Source organism: Phyllobates terribilis, unplaced genomic scaffold, assembly GCF_046119375.1.
Source record: "Phyllobates terribilis strain yellow unplaced genomic scaffold, ASM4611937v1 Scaffold_12__6_contigs__length_324123572, whole genome shotgun sequence".
Lineage (NCBI taxonomy): Eukaryota > Metazoa > Chordata > Amphibia > Anura > Dendrobatidae > Phyllobates > Phyllobates terribilis.
Window position 1 is genome coordinate 217,197,006 of NW_027362772.1, and position 15,848 is coordinate 217,212,853.

A 15,848-nucleotide genomic window follows, 5' to 3' on the forward strand; every position below is an offset into this window, starting at 1 on the left:
CTTGAGAAAGGTGCCGGTCCAGTGCCGAGACACATAATGGTGAAAAGAATATCTTGCTTATACCCTCTGGATCTTATCCTTTCTGTGAGCGCAGCCGACACATCGTGTTATATTTAAAAGTAACCGAGAACAGGCATAACTTTAAGATCTGCCTGATTAATGGTGCGGTTGCAAATCCCTTATAATAATAATATTAACAATAATAAGACTCATCAACATCAAGAAAAGGAGTGGATCATCAGTATAACAATACTCGCAGATAGCAGGGTCAAGGAAAAAGAAATGGAAAAGACTGAAAAATATCAAGCCCTAAAATAAAAACTGAAAGACTTATGGCACAAAAACCTGCAGCTGTGGTATGAGTAGCCATCGGCACACAGGGTGCTATCCCCAAAAATCTCGGTAGGCACTTACAACTCAATATTGCCAAAATCACCACTAGTCAATTTTAGAAAGCAGCTCTACTTGGATTTGCACACATCCTTCATTGATAGATTACATTATCTGAGGTTCATGGGAAGGACTCAATGTATAATGAAGGCCAGAACCAACTTGTGATGTGACAATTGTGATTTAGAAACAACAATAATAATAATACAGTATATGCAGAAGCAGATCTAAGTTTTATGGCACCCAGAGCAAGAAGTTAGTTTCCCATCTTCCCCTCTCCCTTCCATTAATGTGCTCGCAAAAGTTTTCATAATTCTCTCATTCATGTTACGGTGAGGAGACTTTTAAAGCCGCACTGCTCCTCTGGGAAATATGCAAATTGTCTCTTCAGAGAGGAAGAGGACCAGAACTATAGTGCCACCTACAGGAAGCAGCAATCCTAAAAGTCAATAGTGACCCTTTAACGAGCCTTATCACATGACTTAGGATATAAGCCTGTGTTTCGGGATTCTGCCCCTTGGCACTAGAGTTCTGGTCCTATTCCTCTCTGAAGAGTCAATTTGCATATTTCCCAGAGGAGTATTGCAGCTTTAAAAGTCTCCTCACCGTGACATGCTTAACATTTCACTGTCCACAAGGAGAAATGTTACTCCTTGGATACCGGTCTAACGCCTCTCATCCAGCCAAACCAGAACTCACACTTTGCACTGACAAGGGGCAGTACCCTGAAACACAGTGTCTGCAAATTGAGTTTCTGGGTTTGGCTTATATCCTAGGTCATGTGATAAGGCTCGTTAAAGGGTCACTATTTACTTTTAGGATTGCGGCTTCCTGTAGGTGGCACTAGAGTTCTGGTCCTCTCATTCATGTTCAGTTAAACACTACAGCCCTGCTTCACTGAGAGAAACAGGAAGACAAGCTAGTTGTTACATGAACATAAGTATGAAAAACACAAATGAGTGAGGAAAGCTGGAACCAGCAAGCACAGCCCAATGCTGAGAGTGAGTACATTACACGCTGTTAGGATTCTGCATGCTATAATGATTAATATTATATTTAAAAGGATTTTCCAGGTTTGTGATGAGTCTTTAGTCATTCTGTGACTTCAGACTTCTGAATTCTCACAGTGCGCATACTGCACACTTTCGGGATTCTCCATTGCCGGCGACAAGAGTGGACGGCTATATGAGTGCAAGTATGTGATTTGCATACTTCTAGACACATTTTGACAAGACATATCCGTCCTCGCTTAATTCAACTGTATTGAGTGAGGCAGCACATGTCAGAATGAAAGACCTCTCACTGTCACCCCCAGCACCAGAGAATACTGACACAGTGCAAAGCGCACGCTGTGAGTATTCAGAAGTGTGCAGTCACATAGAATGACTGCAGACTTTTATCACAAACTTAGACAACCCCTTTAATGCCCCTAACATGAATAAACAGCGCAACATTTTATTAACATAGCCATGTATCACATTATCTCACAAGTTATGGATTAGGCTGTGTGCCCACGATGCGTTTTTCAAGTGTTTATGCTGCGCAATTTCCGCAGCATAAACGCTTCAAAAACACTTGGTAATCCGCCCCCCATAGTCCCCAATGACAAACCGCACTTTCAATGCCCATGCTGCGTTTTTTTCCGCAGCGTTTATGCTGCGCTCAAAAATCCGCAGCATGTCCATTAATTTTGCGGACACGCGGCGTAATCGCTGCCATTGACTTGCATTGAGACGCATATAATTGTGGTGCCCCTGAGGGTTCGGTCGCCACAAGGGGGGATACTGCAGCCTGTCAGCAGGTGTAGTGTCTCCTCATCCAAGTAAGGAAGGTGCACTGGTCAGGACCCTGAATCTACATTCAACACTACACACTCCTGACCTATGGGAGGCAAGTATGCACCATAGTGCTGCCTCAGCAGGATCACGAGTGGGGGAACCAAAAGTTAGGGGAACCATGTAGTGGGTGAAGGGTGGAACACACTTTTAGTTTGCACACATAATTTCATATTTAATACTCGGCCATTTTGGGCTGCTGGTCTTCTGATTGTGAACTTCAACACTGAACGTGGACCCTGTGTGGACCTGCAGTGGATGGGGACACGGCCCTCATGCCCTGGCCTTGGGGCGAGGGCCAGGTTGGAGTTAACCTATGTCTCTACCTGGTCAGGGACCATCACCAAAAAGGCCCGGAGTCCAGGAGTAGAGCTCCATAGCAAAAGGATCACAGGAGGATGCAGACTCCTGCTGCAAGAGGGGTACCGGCCCCCGATATCTGACTTTGTCACTATAAGGCTTTGTCAGAGAAGCCCGGTAGGCTACAGTGGATCCCGTCGGGTGACGGGCGGAAAGGAATTGCCGCCTTACCCTATATCTGTGCATAGTCCAGAGGGAGACCCAGCCTTTCCATGCACACGGACAGGAGAGGTTCAAAGGGGACTGTTAGGAACACTCGGAGGGTCCTGATCGAGGTACCTGAATACCTTGGGTGCGCTGAGCCCTCATCCCTGGTGGCCGCAGTGATCCGTGAGGAGCAGGGAGAAGCCTTGCCGCTGCTTACCTAACTGTGAGTAAAGACCTGGAAGACTATCCCTATGGCCTCCGGACTCTTTATTTCCACACTGCACCGCACAGCACCTGAGTGACCCAGGACAATTCTCCCCATCCTCCTGCCACATCTGCCCTGAGGCCCTGCTCAGCCTGTGGGGAGTTATAACACCTCAAGCTGCCATAGCATCCAGCCTCAGAGGACTGCTAGCGGCGCATCACCAGAAACCACAGGTGGCATAGTCGATAAATACCACTCAACCCTGAAAGCCCTTACATCCTTTTTAATGTGACGGCCCTGGTCACGGGACGGGTCCAGGCCACGGCTGCATCCCCTCAACATCTGACCCGGCTCCGAGTACCCCCATCTTCCCAGGGCAATGTTCACGTTGTTGTGAAGGACCTGCCATGACGTCACTAAGTCATGTGACCCATCACATGGCTCAATGACGTCACCGCAGGTCCTTCACATCACCGAGAGCAATGCAAGACACCGGACGGAGCAGACAAAACACCGGGAAGACGTCGGAAGGTGAGTATAAACTTTATTTTTTTTATTTTTCACCATTCTTATTCTTTTTTTTAACTAACTTGGTCACACTATATAAATCCATGCCGGTTGCATGGATTTATATAGTGTGAACAAGTTGTCAAGCACTTTTCCAAGTGATGCTAAAATCGCTTGGAAAAGAGCTTGATAACCCGCATGCAGAAATGCATGCAAAGACGCTTGACAAACGCTTCTACCTGGCGGGAAAACCGCATGTAAAAAACGCATGCGTTTTTCCTGCCAGGGAGAAGCATAAAAAATATGCAGCATTTCTGCATCGTGGGCACATAGCCTTATTACATGTATACAGAGTGAAAACCAATAACATCACAAGAATCCATCACCAGAACTCCAATAGTAGAGAAATACATCCCTAGAACCCAACGCATCCCAACATGTTGCCCTTTTAAATAGCAGCGTGATTATAATGCCCCTGAATAAAAATATCTGCCCTACACTGTGCCCCTGAATACATAATTGCTCCTCACTGTGTTCCCTGCACAAAATATGACCCATACACTGTCCCTCTTATTGTACATGCCCTCCACAATCTCCTCTTTTCCATACTGGGCCTTCTCTTCACACTGTCCTTTCACACTGTAGCCTCCCTATAATGCCCAATCTCTATACTGTGCCCGCACATCACACTCCCCCTTCTTGGAATACTGTACCCTTTTTGCTGTGCCCTCACACTGTACCCCCATGCTGCCTCCTCTCTATACCACCCGTTACACTACCCAGTCTCTATTCTGTGCCCACTCACACTTTTCTCCACCAAACTGTCTCCTCACACATTCCCCCCACTCACCATACTGTCTCCTCACATATTTACCCCCTCGCTCCCCATACAGTCTCCTCACACATCTCACTGCTCCCCATACTGTTTCCAAACTCCATTTCCCCCTGCTCCTCATACTGTTTCCTCACACATTCAACACTCCCCATACTGTCTCCTTACAGATCCCACGCCATGGTCCTCATGCTGACACCTCACACATTTCCCTCCCGCTCACCAACTGTCTCCTCACAAATTGCCCTCTCACTCTCCATACTGTCTACTAATACAGCCTCCCTCCCCCCTCACTCCTCATATTGGTTCCTCCTATACTGTCTACATAAAAAATTCCACTTCCCTTCCCAATTACAATAAATCTTCAGTTTCTTCAAGTCCACGGGAGTGCTTATCATACCAATGTACTTCGGAGAGTGACGTCGCCAGAGAGATCAGATGACCTGATCGCGCAGCTGACAACGTGCTGTCCCGGAAGCACCTGCTTCAATTGTACTTGCGCCTTTAAGGCGTGAGTAAAATTGATTGCTGGGAGACAGCATGTTACACCATCTCTGAGCCAGCTGTCAGCTTGACAGTCGGCTCAGAAGACGCCTGAATCCCACTACGGGAAACACCTCGGACTGCCTCATCAGGTGGCCCTTTGGCGCCCCCCCTGTTGCCGACTGATCCCGGGGTAAATGCTTTTTTGCCCCCCAGATACACCCCTGATATATGAAGGGAGAGTATTTTAGACAGTCCTCTTATATTTTATGTAAATTACCTCTAAACTGTAGGTAAATGTTGATACTAATTCCATATTTCTTAATAATCCAGTATTATGTCAGTGATGGATCACAATGGTTTTCTCAACTAATCATTTCTGATCACACTGCATGTGAAAGCTGAGGCAGACTGTCTTCTGCCTCTTTGGACGTAACTGTGACAGGAACAAGTATGACTCGCTGGAGCCAACAAGAAGTCATTTTTCAAAAAGGAAGAACATAGCAGTGCAATTATTAAATAAACCCGAGCACAAAAGTCTAAGGCTCCAACAAAACAAAGAAGATAAGTGACAGGGTAGCCAAGTAACCGGCCGCAGGAAGACTGTGTTCACCATAAAAATGAAATTTATATATTATAACTTATACTCCTGAACTGAACCAATCTTGTTGCAATATACACACATATATATACATACATATATGCATATAAATAAATGTATATATATATACACTGCTCAAAAAAATAAAGGGAACACTCAAATAACACATCCTAGATCTGAATGAATGAAATATTCTCATCGAATACTTTGTTCTGTACAAAGTTGAATGTGCTGACAACAAAATCACACAAAAATCATCAATGAAAATCAAATTTATTAACCAATGGAGGCCTGGATTTGGAGTCACCCCCAAAATTAAAGTGGAAAAACACACTACAGGCATTACTTTGATGTAATGTCCTTAAAACAAGTCAAAATGAGACTCAGTATTGTGTGTGGCCTCCACGTGCCTGTATGACCTCCCTACAACGCCTGGGCATGCTCCTGATGAGGTTGCGGATGGTCTCCTGTGGGATCTCCTCCCAGACCTGGACTAAAGCATCCACCAACTCCTGGACAGTCTGTGGTGCAAAGTGATGTTGGTGGATGGAGCAAGACATGATGTCCTAGATGTGCTCAATTGGATTCAGGTCTGGGGAACGGTCGGGCCAGTCCATAGCATCAATGTCTTCATCTTGCAGGAACTGCTGACACACTCCAGCCACATGAGGTCTGGCATTCTATTGCATTAGGAGGAACCCAGGGCCAACCGCACCAGCATATGGTCTCACAAGGGGTCTGAGGATCTTATCTTGGTACCTAATGGCAGTCAGGCTACCTCTGGCGAGCACATGGAGGGCTGTGCGGCCCTCCAAAGAAATACCACCCCACACCATTACTGACCCACTACCAAACCGGTCATGCTGAAGGATGTTGCAGGCAGCAGACCTCCTCTCCTCGGCGTCTCCAGACTCTGTCACGTCTGTCACATGTGCTCAGTGTGAACCTGCTTTCATCTGTGAAGAGCACAGGGCGCCAGTGGCGACTTGGCCAATCCTGGTGTTCTGTGGCAAATGCCAAGCGTCCTGCACGGTGTTGGGCTGTGAGCACAACCCCCATCTGTGGACGTCGGGCCCTCATACCACCCACATAGAGTCAGTTTCTAACTGTTTGTGCAGACACATGCACATTTGTGGCCTGTTGGAGGTCATTTTGCAGGGCTCTGGCAGTGCTCCTCTTGTTCCTCCTTGCATAAAGGCGGAGGTAGCGGTCCTGCTGCTGGGTTGTTGTCCTCCTATGGCCCCCTCCACATCTCCTAGTATACTGGCCTGTATCCTGGTAGCGCCTCCAGCCTCTGGACACTACGCTGACAGACACAGCAAACCTTCTTGCCACAGCTCGCATTGATGTGCCATCCTGGATGAGCTGCACTACCTGAGCAACTTCTGTGGGGTGTAGAGTCCGTCTCATGCTACCACAAGTGTGAAAGCACAACCAACATTCAAAAGTGACCAAAACATGAGCCAGAAAGCATTGGTACTGAGATGTGGTCTGTGGTCCCCACCTGCAGAACCACTCCTTTATGGAGGGTGTCTTGATAATTGTCAATAATTTCCATCTATTGTCTATTCCATTTGCACAACAGCATATGAAATTGATTGTCAATCAGTGTTGCCTCCTAAGTGTTCCCTTTATTTTTTTGAGCAGTGTATATATATATATATATATATATATATATATATATATATATTGTGACAGTGTCACTGGTTTTATATGTGAGGGGAGGTATGTGTCACTCAGGATGCTCTCCTGTGTGAACTAAGACCTACTTTATTTCTCCGCCAGCGTGTTATATGCTGGTAGGCTTACTCTGTTAGGCTATGTGCCCACGATGCAGAAATTAAGCAGAAAATTTCTGCAGCATTTCTGCATCTCCCTGGCAGAAAAAACGCATGCAGATTGTGCATGCGTTTTTCCTGCAGAATACATGCGGATTCACATGCGTTTCCGCATGCAGATTGAAAAGCGCTTTCCAGGCGATAGCATCACTTGGAAAGTGCTTGACAACTAGGTCACACTATATAAATCCATGCAAACGGCATGGATTTATACAGTGTGAACCGTAAAAATTAAAACAAATAAAGCTATACTCACCCCCGAGGCCCCGGTGTGTGCAGCAGCGCTCGTTCCTGTCTGGCTCCCGGCTGCCGGCATATCGCGAGACAGAGCGGTGAAGGGCCTGCGGTCACATGACTGTGACGTCACCGCAGGTCCTCAAGCGATGTCGGCATTCAGAGAAAAGCCTTCGGAAAGGTGAGTATAAACTTTATTTGTTATTTTATTCTTTTTTTACAGGTACAATGGTACCCAGGTCTGGATGAGAGTCTCCTCTCCTCCAGAACTGGGTACCATCCGCACATAGAGACGCATTGAAGCCGCTTGTACAAATGTACAGTCGCGGTTTCTATGCGTTTCAATGCAAGTCAATGGCGGGAGTTCCGCTGCACTTCCGCAAAATTAAATGACATGCTGCGGATTTTTGGATGCAACATAAACGCTGCGGAAAAATCCGCAGCATGTGCATAGAACATGCGGAATCCCCTTGGGGACCATGGGGTGCGGATTACCTAGCGTTTCACAAGCGTTTCCGCTGCGGAAATTCCGCAGCATAAACACTTGAAAAACGCTACGTGGGCACCCAGCCTTAAAGGGTGTGCGGTTTTATGGGAATGGCAAAGAGGGCGGGACACCATACCCCTACCTCCCCTCAGGGTAAGGCTGAGCAATGTGTAAAGGCTCAGTCCTGTTTTTTTTTCTCTGGAGTGTGGTCTGGAGAGGGAAGTCTCCAGACCGTATTGTGGAAGCTGCAGAGCTTGTGACCTGTGCAGTTTATGCTATTGAGAGCGGGCGGAACCCGCTCACCTATGGACTGAGCTATACTTTGTTTTGTTTTCCCGTTTAACCCAGAGGGGTCTTGTTTATTTTTCCTGCGGAACCCTGCATGAGTTTATGCCAGATAATAAACCAGCAGAAAGGTAACCTGAGAACGTGTGTCCTGAGTCTGCCTCCAGGAGAGCCGAGCGAGCCGTCTTGCCACAATATATATGGCAAAAAAATAAAAGCAATACTTTCCATGCAATAATGGGTGCAAAGGACCCAAAGTTATCACCAAAACTTTAAATATCTCGTATATCCTCGCTGCCTTGGTCCAATATTCAGTCCAATCCTCCGTGACAGCCGAACTAGGTCAGTCTTCTCTTTTGCACCCAGCCTGGCACCCTGGGCACCTTTTGTACTTACTAGGCTCTTAGATTTTATGATCTGGTAGGAAACCTACTGGCGTCATCACATTGCAGAGCCTGGTAAGAGCAAGATGGGCCCAGAATGCTGAGCATGGAATTAAAGACATCCATGGCGGTTAGATTGCATATAGGATCGGATTGGATGTCGGACTAGCGCACTGAAAATCTTATTTGCACAACTCTAATATATTTATATATATATGTACACATATATAATAATGTGTTCCAAATTATTATGCAAATAATATTTTCTCAGATTTTCCCAAATAACCTATATGAATTGCAGTCATTGTAATTTTCCAGTCAAATAACTATTAGAGTACAATTGAAAGGTTTTTGTACAAACTGCCTATGATAACAGTATATGTTTAAAAAAAATAAAAAACTCAAACTGCACTCAGAATGCATGTTCCAAATTATTATGCACAGCAGAGTTTTCAACCTTTTCATTTTAATAAAGAAAAAAAAACTTGGTAATTTTGAAATTATAAGCATTAGCAGGTTATTACAAACTGAAATCAAACAGTTTTCAACTCAAAACTTTATTCTAGGTGATGTTACATTTGCACATAGGACCCCTTGTTCGGAAGGAGCTTCTGAACTCTCTCGTCCATTGAATTTGTCAGGTTTTGGATGGTTTCTGCTTTAATTGTTTTGCATGAGGACAGAATACCCTCCCAGAGCTGTTGCTTAGATGTGAACTGCCTCCCGCCATCATAGACACTCCTTTTGATGATGCTCCAGAGGTTCTCAATAGGGTTGAGGTCAGGGGAGCATGGGGGTCACACCATAAGTTTGTCCCCTTTTATGCCCATATCAGCCAGAGATGCAGATGTGTTATGTGCAGCATGAGACGGGGCATTATCATGCATGAAAATGATCTTGCTGCGGAATGCACGGTTCTTCTTCTGCAGTTTGAGTTTTTTATTTTTTTTAAAATATACTGTTATCATAGGCAGTTTGTACAAAAACCTTTCAATTGTACTCTAATAGTTATTTGACTGGAAAATTACAATGACTGCAATTCATATAGGTAATTTGGGAAAATCTGAGAAAATATTATTTGCATAATAATTTGGAACACAGTGTATACATAAATATATATATATATATATATATATATATATATATATAGTAAATATATATATATTCTGGACCTTTTTCCCTTTAAGGCTACATTGAAGTTGTGGTAATTCATAGATTGTGTTTATGGGTGATCAACAATAACCATGATGCCCTTCCAAAAACTCATAATTTTTTCTTCTAAATGATTATGGCATCATTTCATTAATTTGTTTCACCTGTTGTCTGACATTGCTCTTTTTTCTCTTGATCTTTCCTGTAAATGCAGTAAATGAGAAAATAATAGTGCAACATTGTGCTAAAACTGCTCTGAAGCTTTCGCATATATATTTATGTCCCTTTTTCGTATTGTAGTTTATGCACCAGATCGAGGATTTATTAGGAGCACTGGAAACAATTACTAGAAATGTGTAGATTAGCACAAATTGCCTTTTTGAATGTATCGTTGTGAAAGCTGCTGTAATTGTAGTGTGGGTGGGGGGTACTTTTTGGATAAATAAAGAAGCTTTTAAAATGAATCTATAATATAATTCCACTTAATAAACAGGCAGGAACCGCTCAGCTTCTAGTAACTGAAATGTCTCCATTGCAGCTTCAGTAGACTGCGAGGCCTGAAGGTCATACTTTTCCTCTAATTATTCCCAGTGGACCTTTATTAAAGCAGAGATCATATTCCTTCTCACTCAGCCTTTAATAGGTAAAATTAGATATGGCAATGGTTAAAGACAATAAAAAACCTACACATATTAAAAAGCTGTTCTACTACCATACGTGAAATTATAAGTCCTTTGTTTAATTTTTCATTATTCATTTTAAGTATAGTCAGTTTCTATGGGTAGATACAATTGACAGTAAATGTCAGCAAACAGCCAGAAAATAATTTATTCAGGCTTTCTACATTATTCAGTCCCAGGGAAAGAACATTATAACGTTCTGTAAAACATATAAACTGCAAAAGACTGAAAGAACTGAGATTTATATAATGCGAGCACAAAGTGCAGAGATCAATCAATCTTTTGGTCTAGAGATGCAAAAAAATCATTGGCTTTCTTAAAGGAAATTTCCATTTATCCATATTGTCTGAACTGCAATTTAGAGATGTCACTTGGACATGAGAAACCTTTCATTAGAGCCACAAGTACATGAGAAACCTCAATCTACAAACAAGCTAGCATACGGGAAACTGCAGGGGCATGCTATGTGCAGAGGTCACTGTACAGGAGGAGCAGGAGCTAAGCTGCCGCCGTCGCCTGTTGTCACTGCCGAATCCTGTGTTTACTGCTGTAGCTTTATATTAGAGGTAGAGATGAGCAAATCAATTCAAAACTAATCAGATTCGCTGTGAATTGATATCAAATTCAAATTTACAAAGCTCCAAGTCTCAAGATTTATAACAGTAACTTTAATTCTAGCAAATCCAAATTTTGGGGAATTTGATTTTCATCAACACATAAAAAGGAAGTGATTTTGCTGGATTCTGAGGATCTGGGAAGGGGTTAAAAGAACCAATAAACTCTTCTAAGTCCTTCTCAGCTCTCTTCATACCTCTAGCACTGTTGTCTTGCCTTCTCCTACTTCCAATAAGCTACGCTTCCTTCTTCTTGTCCCTCTAGTCTTCCAGCTGGGGCTTCCATTAACTAGGGACCACACGGCCCAAAGAAGGCAGAGGAGGCCTACTGGAAGAAGGAAAGGGGAGCGGCGGCAACGGGACAGGTATGAGCTGGGCTCAGAAGAGATTAGTGTTAGAATTTAAATTTTTTTTTACTTTTTCACTGCAGATTTAAATTTATTCAATGCAAATCAGATATTCCTCATGAATTGATCGAGTCTTCTCAAATTGAATTTTGGGAGATTTGCTCAATTACAGTCAGATGTGTTACATTTCATTGTAATGCTGCCAGATTTCTACAGCTTATTATGAGGCTCGGGAACCTCAAATCCACCGGTGTTTGTACATTCGTGTATCGTTCATAATTTTCCATATTTCTGCATACATTTGACCTAAAGCTACATCAAGTCCAAAAAGTAGATAAAGAGAGCCAAATCAATCAGGTGAGGAAAAAATATGACTCATTTTTTGTTGAAAAAATGATCAAATATCAAATGGCTGTGAGTGCAAAAAGTGTGTGAACCTTTAGGATTAGCAGATATGTTGAAGGAGAAATTAGAGTCTATTGATTTCAATCAATGGGATGACAATCAGGTGTGAGTGGACGACCTGTTTTATTTAAAGAACAGGGATCTACGAAAGTCTAAACTTCACAATACGTTTGTGGAAGTGTGTCATCATGACTTAAAACAAAGGAGATTTCTGAAGACCTCAGAAGAGTTGTTGATGCACATCTTAAAAGATAAATTCCTAATGAAAAATGCATAAGTGAAGAAATATATTAGGGTGTAATACAGTACATATAACTTGCCAATATAGAGCTTAAATAATCCCAACCATAATAAAAAATTAGTATGTATACCAACTACTACATATCACACATCTATGCTTGATGTACGTTTCGCCACATTGCTTCATCAAAGAGCGAATCTAACAAATAAAATATAATAGAACATAATGTACTGTATGTGAAGGCATGACATGCCCACAGAGAATTTACAAAAAATATGTTAATAATAATGTATGAATTCTAGCATATTATTATTTTAAACATATTATTACAAGATTTTATACCAAAACACAAGTGTATAATTATCTATTTACAGCATCACATTTTAACACCAAGAAAAAAATGAGAAAAAGCTATGCATCATAAATCATTGTGTTCCTTTTATTCTTTTCACAAATGCTTGCAAATAAAAGTAAACCCATCCTGAAAAAGTCAACACAGTGTAGTGCGGTCATGATAGCGTTAAGTGTCCGTCTTGTGCAAAAAAAATATATTTTCCCCATCCCCTCCAAAGCAAGGCAAATGTTTTAGTGTTAGTTCACACATTAGATTCAATGTGCGCTTTTGCATACTTTGACAAATTTGTTGAATTTCTAGGGTCTATGATGCCAAATCATTCTGACATGATCAATTTTTTGCAGAAGTTTTTTATATTATTAAGGTGAAAAAGTGACAGAATGAATAAGGTTGATGGAAACTGATACAAACTAACATCAGTTAGTCATTAATTTCCCAGAGGTTTAGATCAGTTGCAGAGTAATATGTGAGACTTGTCTTAAACTCAGATTTTTGTGGTTTGTTTTCATTGTTTTTGTCCTTTGTGATGGTTTTGTTTAAACAGCAAATAATTATAGAGTGAAAGGTGATAGCACAATACATAGTTACATAGTATGGTGGAAATGGGACACACATGGATGTCTCAAAGAAGGTAGGGTGGGAAAAACCCTTTGGATTGTAAGGGAAAAAAACATGAGGCTGATTTTGCACACAACGTTCATTACATTTTTTATGGCTTTTTTTTTATAGCTTTTAGTCTCCTACACAATATGAGAATCACAACTATAAATATAACTCATCTGGTTTTGTGGCTCTTTGACAATGTTTTTTAAGTCAGTAGAGGTTTATTTTCTATCAAACAACATGCTCTAGTTATGGTCCTTTTTCTGTCATTTTTCATATTGGTTTATTCCAGAGTTTGCTCCACCAGATCCATGCTTGATATCCAAACCAACAGAAAGGCAACTGCTTAGGTTTATGGCTGCATTCCCTACTTTATTGACTCGGCAGGGTTTGATTATGTGACTTGTGTGATTGTATTATTTGGCCACTGTGTGGCCCGTCTGTAAGGATGGTGGACTGTGCTGTCGCGTTCCTGCCCCTGAAGACTCCAATCGCGTCATCTGTAATGTGAATTATGTCATGCGTCTTTGCATATATTGTGCATGTGAATTGTGTTGTAATGTATAATGTAAGATAAGTAATGTACAATATAGGGTGTATACGGTAGGACAAAGTGCATAAGATAGGTAGTATATGGATAGATAGTTGATTGTAGTTTAGGTAGTGACATTATGGTAAGATAGAGTTAATGTTTGGGAGTAGCCTTAGTGGGAGGGACTTAGTGCTAGGGAAAGTGACGGAGTTCCTGTTGGTTGTCAGATAGGGTTTGGAGAGTGAAGCAAGCAGAACTGCATAGAAGGGTGACCCTAAGTGAGAGGACACCCAGGACGAGGGATAGTGCGATCAAGAAGAAAAGTGACTGATGCGACAGAGTGGCCTTCTGGAGAAGGGTCCATGTAGAGGACACCGAGTCATGAACCCCTGAGCTTGCAACGCCAAAGATAACGGGCCTAAACAGAACTGAGTTTGTTGGACTAGTGGTCTCGAGTGGTAGATCCAGGGCAACGGTACTGGAAGAAATAGGACGCAGAACTGCTGAGAGAGTAGAGAGACTTGCTGATCAGGACTATAGTGTTCAGGCTGGGTTGTCGCAACGTAGGACGAAAGAGTGTGTGTACAAAGTCCTGGAGAAGAACTACAGATGAAGGATACAGATTGAGAGAAAATGCTGTAGACGCAATAACCATAAGACTTTGTACCCACTATCCCTTGTATATAACCATTACTAAGTTACCACCCAGTAAAGAAGTTGGAACGGTAGTCTCCCTCATTGAACTGTAAAACACACGGCCGTGTCCAGCCTACACCACCGGCTACATGCAGCCTGCACACGTGTGATATCCTCACAGTACAAGTCTACACACCCAGCCAGGACCCACACTTACATGTAGCGCCCCGCTCTGCGTTCCATTAGGGGGCACTGCACAAGACACTAACTAATCTAAGGCTAGTCCTGATGGATTGATAGTCTGGGATAAAAGGCCATTGCCCACACACCTGAGATAGCTGTTGGCTGCAACATGATTCAGCTGAAAGCTATCCATCCTGACTCCTATAAATATAAGAACACTTGTCTCAGCCGAATACTTATATGACCTCAGTGGGGAGACACGAGTAAGCCATTCATCTCCTAAGAGAGCAAAAGAATTGGGATTTTGATTTCAAACTGCTTGAACCTTGTCTTCCCCAACATAATTTATCAGAGTTTGGAGGCATTGATAGTCTGCCGATCTTGCCAACATCGAAGAAATCTACATAGAGACAAAAGTGCACAAGATAGGTAGAAGAGGGGGTAAAAACAATGGTAGCGCTCACCTGGAGGTGAAAGAAGCACAGAAAATAGCTGCTGTTGCCCTGTGGCTGGAGAGAAGCAATCCATGGGATATATATTTGCCAGTGTAGGAAGTGACACGTTCGGCAGGCTGCGCTCTGGTAATGAAGGAGCCTTGACATATAGAACAAAGTTTTTAATAATAACCAATGCATTTCGGCACCTTTTTCAAGATAAAAAAGAACTTTATTCCTGCAAAGGTGACTCTTCCTACTCTGGCAGACCTTGCCAACATAGGCATATTGGTCCAATTTTAATGTATACCTTAAAATTCTAATTTTTGCAGTTAGATCACAGATGTAACTTGGATATGCCAAAAAATTTACCGTATTTGTCTATTTTTTTCTCATAAAAACAATATACAGAACTGAATAATAAGAAAAATAGGATTGTCTTCCTTACTTTCAGCTTGTCTACTCCTCTTGTAGAAACAATTTTTGTTTGCAGGAAGGAAATGTCTAAAAAAAAACAAGCTAAATATTACCTCTCTTGGGCATTACAGAATGACATATGCTAGCCATCGCTGTCTATAGAAGTTTTACAAAATCTCGGCCTGCTGGCTTAACTGTATTCATACAAATGTTTCTGCTAATTAACAAGTCATTTGTGAGATTTTGTGTGGGTGTATGTGTTCTATTCTCCAGATTGTTTGCTTGTATACTGAACATTGCAAAAGAAAATCATCATGAAATAGCCCAACAAAAGAAAAAGTATTTACACCGTTGGAGTTTTTCAAGTTTTATTGTGTAACAACATTGAAGCACTGCAGATTTATTTACAATGACAAATATAGAATAAATCCTCTGATGGACTTGTGCACATGGGGTGTACCCCACACTTGTGCAACATTGGTTTGATTGCATTTCAGGATTCAAACCACTGGCGATCACGTAGTGGGCGTCACATGTGCAAGGAAAAGTCCTTCAATGTAGTATAACAAATCTTAGTGCAACTCTTCTTTCGTTTCTGTTTTGCATTTGCGCCTATTTTGTCTGTTTTTGTTGTTTTTCGCCTATTTTTTATTTGTGTCCAA

The 15,848-nt window shown here is 42.3% G+C and overlaps 1 protein-coding gene across 4 annotated transcripts in view; it reads left to right on the top strand.

The window, feature by feature from the left end:
- Positions 1–15,848, top strand: part of GRIK4 (glutamate ionotropic receptor kainate type subunit 4) — a 616,708-nt gene that overhangs the window by 17,109 nt on the left and 583,751 nt on the right. The window contains exon 2 of one of the 4 annotated variants that reach the window (XM_073656651.1): positions 11,299–11,398. The exons of the other annotated variants lie outside the window; for them this stretch is intronic. The gene's annotated coding sequence lies outside the window, so the exon portion shown is untranslated. The remainder of the gene's footprint in view (positions 1–11,298; positions 11,399–15,848) is intronic. 4 annotated transcript variants of the gene reach the window in all.